This window comes from Colius striatus, chromosome 1 (assembly GCF_028858725.1).
Source record: "Colius striatus isolate bColStr4 chromosome 1, bColStr4.1.hap1, whole genome shotgun sequence".
NCBI classification, from domain to species: domain Eukaryota; kingdom Metazoa; phylum Chordata; class Aves; order Coliiformes; family Coliidae; genus Colius; species Colius striatus.
The window spans coordinates 86,865,696-86,875,810 of NC_084759.1; positions in this window are offsets into that span (position 1 = coordinate 86,865,696).

Genomic DNA, 10,115 nt, shown 5'->3' on the forward strand with positions numbered 1-10,115 from the left:
TTTGTGTTGGTATCAGTTCTTAGTCTGCTGCTTTCAGAAATCCAAGGTAAAGGTTTTATAACACTCTGTTGCCTGTCACCACGCAGCAGAAGAAATGTTTTCCAGCAGACCTGATGGAAGAGTCATCTGTAATTGATTTGGAAGCTCCTTACCTCCACCCAGTGGTGCTTCCAATGCTGTTTGGTTTGGGACTCAGCCGAAAATTTTGTAGGAGACAAGCAGTTTGAGAAACCAGTGTTCTGTGGAAGAAGATTTATTGTCAGGAGGAGAATATTTAGTTGTTTTACACTTGGAATCAGAAAGAAATCATTAACTTAAAAAGGATCTTTTAACTTTTCGGCACACTTGTTTCATGCTTACCTAGATTTACCACGTGCTTGCCAGCAAAATCCACACTGAGGATTATTGTGGAACCATATGAGTGCATAGAAACTTTCTCTAACACATTTCAATGTTTGTAAATATATATACATACAGATATATATATACCGGTGTATTTTATAAATACAGGCATAAATAAATAACCTTGTAACAAATTGCAATGTGTGCATGTAACTTAAATGATAGTCTTATTTTCAGCAGCAAGAAAAGATCTTAGAAGTCCTGGTGGTGATGAACACCACCATCTGCTAGTAAGAGCTACACTCCCTAAAACATAGCAAGTAAGTAAATCTTTATTGCAGATGTGAATTTTAGTCTCAATTAAGGTTTTTGAATGAGTATCCAGTGTATTTCTTTCTAATCTAATGTAGATTAAAGCCTCAGTGAAAAATTTCAGATGTAGGCTCAAAGTTGATAACTTCTGTTTTCAACATGGTTTGTTAAAGAAAAGCTTCTGTGACCACACTATTTCTCTGTCAGCTCTTTTCTCCCTGGGACAAATCATACTCAGTGGACACATGAAAACTAAATTTTCCTGAGGGTTGCTACCTGAGGAAATAAAAGAGGTTTATGCAATCTTTGTGAAGACTACCAGGAGAAAAGAAATAGGAATTGATAAGATGATCCTACTGATAAGAAAGGTTTCAGCATGACCTTGCTGACCATTTAGCAACAAGCAATCAGCAGCACATGTTAGGTGTAATAAACCTGTGCACCATTCTGCAGTCCATGTATCTGCTACCTCTTGCCCTTAGTGTGAAAGAGGAGTAGAAACTGTTGGAATTGAGAGATATAGAGGGAAAGAGGAGAAGAACATCATAAAGTCACAGGAAATAATAGCAGTCACTTTAGTATAAAGGATCCAGTAGGGACTCTACGGGACTTTATGAATTGTTCCATTGATTGCAGAACAACCTATTTAAATATCTAACCACTCTAATAAAATACAGGGGTTTTGTTAGACTTGAAAAATGCATGACAACTAAAATGAGCACTTTTTAAAAAAGATTTGTTATTTCCAAGCCAGTCTGGTGACATTTGCAGCCTGGCTCAGAATTAGTGAATAATCAGGATTGATAAATTGTAATCTAAGTTTTAAAAAATTAACATTTTTTTTTAATCTCCCAATTAGTGCCTTGTTTCCCCCCCATAGCAGCTGATAATATCTAAAATAATGAACTATTTTCTATTGCTTTCTGCCAATTTGAAGAACTTAGGTGCCGAGAAAAACAAGACTTTGAGATATTTGCAAGGCAAACACCATAGTGGGTATTTACAATCTTATATTCTAAAATGTAGTTGAGGTAATTGCCTCTAGCCACTCAGGAATCATCACATAAACAAGAATAAATAGTAATTTGGCTGAGATGGTAAATTTGATTCACTGGAGAGAGAAGACTTGAAAAGTAAGAAGTATTAAAGATTCTGTAGTTTCTGACTGGCCAAAACAAGTAAGTATAATAAAACTATTAGGTCTCTTGGGTTCACCCTCAAACTAAAGTCAAAATGAAAGGTAAGTGCTTCAAAATGACAATGTGCCAATTTACTGAATCTCACCTGGAATGAAAGACAACTTTGTGTCCTGGAGAAAAAAAAGAGAAACATTTTATCCTTCACTGAATTTCTCACAGTCATAAAGAAACTCTCTTGCCATTAAAATTGAATTTTAAAGAATCGGTGAGTATTCTGGTATTAAAGTTTTGCCTTTCAGATGTGAATGTTGCTGTGCCTAAAGGTTTCTAATCACAGTCTAGCATTAATAGGTGAACATATCTAAGCAGGGGATAGGTGCTAATTACTTGGATGCTACTTACCAAGATTTTTCTGGAATAATATCACAGTGGTAACTTTTTTTTTTGCCCTGAAGGTGAGACTTGATTTAATGAACTAGAAACAGACTTGTCTTAAACACATTTTGTACCTTCACATTCATAATTGTTTAAGTTCCTATTTTGACAGAGCAAACAGTGACAGGGAATAGATGTTACAGACATTAACTTATGAAAATTCTTTCATCAGCTATTCTTTTCATCTGATTAATGTGCCCTGTCAGTACAAAGCTTAAATCAGCCACAGATACTTTCAGGAAAAAATAATAGGGATGGATTCAGATGGAGAGCAAAGCCAGAGGCAGTCAAGGTGAAGATTAACTTGTATCTGCCTTCTAGAGCGAGAGGTAAATATCAAAACAGTAGCACAGCATCATGAAAACATTTTATTGTCATTATGCATGGATTTGCAGTTCTTGTGAATCTGTTTTGTAGTAAGACATGCACTAAACTCATCAGCTAATAGGAGAGGTACTCGCAGTTGCTTCAGTTCTACAGTTGATGGCCCTCATAACACCAGTTATGTTCTTCCGAATATATGTCTTAGCCATTGCTTTGTGGCAATTGTTTTAAATATAAATGTAGAAACAAGGCAAAGTGAAACACTCAGCTGTTTGTTTTTTTCAGTAGGGCTGCTCTCTAGAGCTGAAGTTGCATGGCTCTGAAAAGGGCTGAACTCATGGGAGAGCATCAATTCTTTGTTGCCACATTGAAAATCTTAATAATAGTGAGCAGTCCAGTCATTGGAAAGCATGCAGGTGTCATTGGAAAAAAAAATAGAATGGACATGAAGTTTTCGGAAAGGAGTAGCATCAACTTTGGAACTACAAGTAAAAAGGGGAGTACTTAAAACTGTGGAGTAATTAGGAATTATTGTGTTCACAGATCGTGGTGGGCTACTCGCCCATTCCCCCATCCTTCTTATTTTTTAAGCAAGGAAAACAAAGTCCACACATAAGGAAAAAAATAGTTTCTTGTTTTAAAAAGTCATTTCAAATCTACAGAAATGTGTAGGGAAGCTCAGAAACGTGTTGAGGATATGTCTAGATTTATACACTGGTGCTCTCTGAGGTACATGGTGCAAGCACCAGTAAAGAGTCCAGATACAGCCAGGCAGCATACCCCAGCCTCAGAAACCAAGGTCTCTCTGATCTAGACATAGACTCATAACACCAAACACCTTTCTTGTTGTTTGTCTGCTTTAATACAAGCATTGTGTTGCAGTACACACATGAGTTTGTATTCTGCATCTCAGCACACACCGGTAATTTCAATGGTCAGAAGTGTTACCACTGACATGGTATGTGCAGTTTGCTTAGCTGATTCCACCTTCCTTATGCATGTAAAGAAAAATAATGACCCATGAGATATATCAGAGAGTTTTTAACACTGTGTGGTAGCTGGTTGGTTCTTGCTTGTGTCATGTTTTATTAATCAGCTGACAAGATGCAATGTCCTGCAATAACGGTGTCTGTTCTTTACAGAAAGATAAAATATAATCAACTGGAGAAACTTCAGACATCTCATATTCTAAGCCTCATTTGTGGTGATTTAGTTGTGCGGATCAGAAATGAACCAAACTACTTCAGAGTAAGAGGAAAGAGAATATGTTGCAGGGGAGACAGGTAGGAGCAGGCAAGGAGTGTAATAAGTGAAAAATTACTTCTGCCTAGCTGTGAAATATGGAGCTCAGTAATGATGTCGATGTTCTGACATAAAGATGGATGGTAAGGCAAATTCAGGGAAAGCTAAAGAGTGCTGTACCATTAACTTACCAAACGACTCAAATGCCAATTACACGCAACTCTTCAGCGTAATTCACCATTGGTACAAAATGAAATGGAAGCCTTCAGGGGCCCCAAGCAGGAATCCATTAGTGAACAGCTATAAATTACTTGTCCTGTAGCAATCAAGGGCTTATGTGTTTGAGCTGCTGTCTTTATAAACCATACATCACTGTTCTTTCCAGGGTGTGACAGCAAATAAGCAGTCCTCTCTTCAAGAAAAAAAGGAAAAGAAAAGAATTGGCCAAAGAAAGGAAATATTTACTAATGGGAGATATAAAATTAAAAAACCACAAACTATTTGTGGTCCTACACATTACATTTATTCACAAAAAATTGCAGTGTACTATAAAACTAATTTCAATTTTAGCATGTGTAAAAAAAAAATACTTGTATGAAAAAAAACATTGGCAAAGGATGGGAGTATGATTTGGCACACTGTCTCCTTCAGGTAGCAAAAAGCTCATTGAGGTGGGGTTATGCCCCAGAATACAAAAGAAAGTGTTGAAGGTCACTGTAATCAGCAGTCAAAAGCTCTGATTTTTGTTGCAGATGGACACAGCTCCATTAGCTTTGGCAGAAAAGTAGGTAGGAGAAGGATCTCTAAATCCAGCTGAGAAAGAACTGAGTTATCTCAAGCCTATTGCTACCCCTCTGAAAGCCTGAGCAACGAAAATAGCAGAATATTGTTAAACCATCAAACTTTATATTAAAAGATCATAAACACAAGAAAGGGAATGAATAAATAATATTATGGAAATTGTATTCCCCAGTCTAATCCACTCATTTTAATTTCATTTTTAATGCAAGTGCTGAATATATATTGCAGGAGATATATGTAAATGTATAAAGTGCTATAAACAGTCTTGCAACAGGAAGCTTCAGAAGCTGTTCATCCAATGGGAATTCAGCCTGGAAGAAAGTTGTCCCAATTCAAAGCCCAGATTGTGTCTTCGTTAAGCTTTCCAAAAAGATGGATGGATGCTTTCAAGCGTCTCCCCAGTGTAACAAGCCAGGAAGGGCTTTGCAAGCTACTTTCAGACAAGATTCTAATTTTCTAGGGCAAATCCAGAAGTAAGAAAGCTTTATCATGACAAATAAGTGAAAGGAAATATAAAAATCCAGTGACTGTGTTGCTGGAGGAGTGTAACTCCACATTAATAGGCAATTTCAGTACGATTTAGCAGACTATAGACTTCGTGCTGAGTCTTCGCACAAGGTTGAATCACGTTTCAGAAGGATCGTTTTTAAGCAAAAGCTTTGAGCAAAAGTCTGTTCCTTGGTACCACAGTTCATTGTATCATGTTATCTTGCTGACATGTTTTAACCCCAACCAGCAACTAAGCATCCCTCAGCTGCTTGCTCCATCCTCTCCGACCTGCCCTAGTGGAATGAGGAAAAGAACTGGAAACAAGTAAAAGTAATGGTTTGTGGTAAGATCACTTTAATAATAATTGAATAATAATGAAAAGGAAGATAACAAAAGAGTGAAATAAAACCCAAGATAGACCAATGATGTATGATGCAATTGCTCACCACCCGCTGACTGATGCTGAGCCAGTACCCAAACAGCAATTGGCCTCCCCTTGCCAACTCTCCCCATTTTTTGTACTGGGCATGATATTCTATGGCATAGAATAGGCCTTTGGCTAGTTCAGGTCAGCTGTCCTGATTCTGTCCCCTCCCAACTTCTTGTGGCCCTCCAGCATTCTTATAAATTGCAGAACTGATTTTCTTCATGGTAGCTGCTATGGTGCTGTGTGTTAGACTTAGCGTGAGTATAATGTTGATAACACACTGATGGGTTTAGTTGTCACTCAATAGCGCTTAGTGCCTGGCCCAGTGGGATGAGGAAAAGAACAGAAAACAACTAATGGTTTGTGGTAAGACCAGTTTAATAATAATTGACTTATAATAATGAAGAGGAAGATAACAAGAGAGTGAAATAAAACCCAAGACAGACAAGTGATGCACAATGTAGTTGCTCCTTGCAACACCATATGAGCTGACCTTTCCCCTTGTGCATTTCTAAATGGATTTCTCTGTGCACAGTACGCTCTCAGTGATGAGCTACTAAAGCACAGCTATAGCAGGCTGTGAGACACTTTCTAGTTCTGGAAGTGGTGATGCCAACGTGTGTCAGGAGTGTTGCAGCCCTAGTGGATTTTATTTGGAAGCAGGGAAGTGAGCTAGTGGATCTCTGCAGGTCCTTCCCCAGACTTTCCAATCGTGAGACGATAATCTGAAATGGGATTTGGCAGCCCAGCTGAAAGAGAGCAGGGAAAGCAGGAAAGAGATTTCTTAGAGGAATGCGATAGGAAAGTGGACCCGAGGGCAGGTGCGTTGTGTGGGAAGGTGTGGGAGAGCACAGGCAGGTGTCCTGCGGCTGTGTCAGCGGTGCCGTAGGCCGGGGGCGATGCGGAGTGCTGCCCAGCGGGTGGCAATGTCGAGCTGCCCTGCCCGGCTCGCCGCCCTCCGGGCTCTGCCGGCACCGCTGCACAGCCGCAGCTTCCCCCGAGCTGCGGCTCTGCCGCTGAAGTTACAGGATCTAATGTGGATCAAGCTGGGTTGAAAGTCTTCCAGGCGATGCGTAGGAGAAAACAGCCCTCCCCCTCACACCTTGCGAGATGTTTTCTTGAGTGGGAAATTGCTGGTCAACAGCTTCTGGTGAAGTCTTTCTCTCCAGGCAGAAAAGAGTTACCCTTGGCTATCACAGGTACGTGTAAAGGTAGTGGATCTGAAGCCATGGGAAGAGAAATCTAGCTACACAGGGACAAGCAAAGAGATGTGCTCCAGTCCCAGACTGGCAGGTCATACAACCTGGTACCCTGCCGAAAGGCTGCAAGCTGGGCTCCCTCATGCTCAGTCTCACAGGAAGACAGGTTATTTTAGCCTCTGCCTTTGTGCAAGGGAGGTTGTGCTATCCTAACTTTCTCCAGCTCTACCTGGAAACTACTGCCAGCTTCATGTAATAAAATTTCTACCTGTACTTAGGGTACATCACTGGTAGTGGCTTTTCCTTCCAGTAACGTAGCAGTGTGCAGCCATTCTGGCCTGTTTCATGATAGTGCTGCGTGATTTCAAGCCAAGACTGGTACAACAAATAGTGTCTGGATCATACATGTATTTTTTGAGTACAGCATGTGGGTCTCTCATGATCATTGCAAAAGGCAGCGTGAGGAAGTACCAGAGTGGGGAACTACACTGAGGGTCATAGTGTGAAGCAAAGGCATAGAAGAATATACCAGTCTTTACTGAAGTCTCACTGACATTGTTTTTCCTGCCTCGCATCTATCTGATTATCTGCTCTCATCTCAGCATGGAACCATTTATTTTGTAAACAAAACAGAAAGGGCAAACATTTCAGACTAAGCCCTTCCCTTCAGTGAAGGTAAGTGTATGCAGTGACAGCTTCAGGCTGTGCGTGTGAAGGCAGTTCGTTCAGGAAAGACAGCTTGACAAGTTTCTTGTCTGCTTCTTCCTCTTTGTTGTAGAATCAAGGGAAGGTTCATAAACAAGGATCACAAGATGTGCAAAACAGACATTTCAGCCTATAAAATAAGAGAGGTTAATCAAGGTCTCTCCTTGCCATTCCTCCTGCTACATGGGAAGGAGCTCAGCAGCGTCAGCCTGGCAACATCTTCAGCAATGGAGCAGATGTTCACTCTGTTCTTCATATCACTTTATTGGGGTTCATACATGTGGAATTTTACATTGTCCCTTTTAAAAGGCAGGTGAGAAACACCTAGGCCTATTGCAACTGCCTGGCATTAAATTTGTGCAGGAGTACACAGAACACTTGCAAAGAGCAGTAGAGGAACTAAAATTCTAAGCAAGGGGGGAAAATTACTGCAAGGAAAGGAAGAATCTTGAAACCTCTATACAGAATCATAGAATCACAGAATGGCAGGGGTTGGAAGGGACCTCTAGAGATCATTCAGTCCAGTCCCCTGCTAAAACAGGTTCACCTTGATCAGATCATACAGGAACACATCCAGGAGGGTTTTGTAAACCTCCAGAGAAGGAGACTTCACAACCCTCCCTGTGCCAGGGCTCCCTCACCCTCACAGTAAAGAAGCTTTTTCTTAAGTTTAAGTGGAACTTTTTGTGTTCCGGCTTTTGTCTGTTACCCTTTGTCCTGTCACTCAAGCAAAACTGTTATGCTGCAAAATAATCACTGTTCACTGACCTTTTCAGTGCAAAGAATGAAAAAATGCTGTGCATAATCAGCTATTTTGAACGAAATTTTAGAAACAGAATGCAATAGTGTTTAATTTTTTTTACATTCCAGTTTTACACATTCCTGTGCAATTAAGACATAGCTACCAATGCAGCTTTTTCTTGTATGAGATGCAATTTTCGAGTTAGACCAAAATACTCCCATCTTTATAATATTATAGCAAAGATGTTTCACTCACTCAGAAGGTGCAAGCACCAAAATTAAATCATGGATGGCACATGGGTGGTTCTACTCACATCTCTCCAGTTCTAGTTGCATCATTCACTTGCAGCAACCAGGCAAAATTTCCTGTGTGTTGTCTTACCACTTTTGAAATCAAAGGGAAAACTCACAAACACAACAAAATGCCAGAACTCATCGGCTATGGAAGTGTCCAGCAACAATACTCCTTTCTTCTCAGTTCAGGCAGTGAGATCAGCTATGTGTATTTGATAACAACTAGGCTGGGAGCACCTGAAATGTATTCTGATTCACGGCCTGTATTCAGACTGTTAAGACAATGTCAATCTAAGATCAGTTCTTGGTGGGTTTATGGCTTCCCAGAAACCTCCTGAGCCCCTAAATCCATGTTTCAATGTCACTGGTACCTGAGGAGCTTCCAGGCAAGGCAGAGCTGCCAAAGCTCAGAGCATTCTAGATGCCCATATATGCTCACCCCAGGGAAGCCCTAAGTAACTTAGCCTAAACTAAGGGGAAGAGAAAGGCAGCAAGAGCCCTGATATTTCTGGGAAGGGAGAATGGGCTAGTCTTCACAGCAAGAATGAACGTCCACAAATCAGAACTTCCTCTCCAATTTTCTTACCCAACTACTCTAAGCTGTTTAGGTCCCAAAGACTACCTACATATACACAAATACAGGGGCTGAGACACTCTGCTGACACCCTTTAGGGATGGCCATCCAAGTGGCTGACACAACATGAGAGCCATGCTTGTCACAGAATCTGTCAAATGAGGCTGCTGAAGCTTGGGAGGCTTTCGTGGAGGAAGATGATTGCCAATCCTCCCTACATGAGGAGGTGAAGGATTGCTCTTTGTCTCTGGGCCATGCTTGAGCCTTTAGTTCTATATGTCTCAAGAAGGAATAACAATGCACAAGTCACCTGTATCATTCCTACAGCTGTGCTTGTCTATTTGTTTTAGAAAAAATGTAGAAATGGAGGAGGTTTTTTTCTGTAATGGATCTTTCTTCAAGTCCCAGTTATTTCACCTTATGGAAAACGTGTTCCAGGAGAAATTTAATGAAGGCAGTGGTATGTTGGATGTAGAGGCAGCAAAACAGATGTTACCCAGAGCACAGCCCCAGCACCCCTCATGCTCATTTTTTAATTGTGAGCAAATGTCTCATCACTGTTATAATCAGGCCCTAAGAAGGCCAGTTTCCAAAAGAGTCCAGAGTAAGGCAGGCTATGCTGAGTCACTTTTCTGACAGATGTGAATCACACAGTTTTTAGCCCACGTCTCCAGCTCCTACCCTTGTTAGTGGTTCACCATCCTGCACTCAGTTGCAGATCAGATCAGTATTTACTCTGGAGAGCAAACTTCAGCTGCCAGAGCCACAGCTTGCTGTTTACTCCGGTAGGTGCAGAATCAGGCCTGTGAAAAGGTTGCTGTCCTCTACAGCTGCTAAGATGGCACAAGGCTATGCAAGGCTTGCTCAGGCTTTCAGAGCCTGACATTCTGCTGGGTCCATCAGGGTGTTCCAGCTCCAGCAGAGAGACACCACTTCCCAAACTGCCCATCTGCAACTTTGTAAAGCTTAAAAAGATCTTTAAAGAGCACCATACATACATGCCCTTCAACTCTTTGGAAAGCAGGCAGGCTTGTGTCAGTGACTTTGGAAGGAGGTCTGTATTTCTGTGGTGCAGTGGGAGGAATACACAG